Here is a 671-nt window from a genome sequence, read left to right as displayed (position 1 = left end):
ATTCACAATAAAAACTTAAAAATAAAATCAATAAGTGATTTTTGCTGTTGTATAGAAAACCAACTTTATTTTTAGAGCCAAGTGACAGAGGAAGCTGTCTGAGGCAGCTTCAGATTTTTGGCAAAGACTTTGCAAAGGAGTGTGATTTGACCATCTCAATAGGCCTAGAATTAGCCTGGGAATGGACTGGAGTGACCAGTCCAGCTGAGATCACACAGGGATCAGGGCCATGAGAAAGTACAGCTGCTAATGGGAGAGTCAGTGAAGGATAAGAAGCAGTGCTGCTGGCAAGTTGGATGAAACCTCAAAGAATCTTTCTAAACTATTTTAGTGAAGTTGTCCTTGGCACAAGAGAATGTAGGAGCTGAGAAAACTCATACTTTCTTGTTGGACAGTAAGCAGAAGATGGGTCATGTGAGCTTTTCCTGTCATTGACAACATCATAGACCTCAAGGAAAAGGCAGAGACCTATGGGAGGGGAAGGCAGGTGCAAAGATTTATTAGGCACCTGCTGCATACCAAACAGGAAACTCTGGGTGATACAATTAGCATACTCACCTGAGAACCAAAAATTCTATGGTTCAAATCTATACAAAGGCACCTTGGAAGGAAGGTCTGGCAATCTGTTGCTGAAAAATCAGTAATTGAAAATCCTATGGAGCCCAGTTCTA

This window comes from Chrysochloris asiatica, unplaced genomic scaffold, assembly GCF_000296735.1.
Source record: "Chrysochloris asiatica unplaced genomic scaffold, ChrAsi1.0 scaffold00026, whole genome shotgun sequence".
Taxonomy (NCBI): Eukaryota; Metazoa; Chordata; class Mammalia; order Afrosoricida; family Chrysochloridae; genus Chrysochloris; species Chrysochloris asiatica.
Note: the sequence above shows the minus strand (reverse complement) of the source record.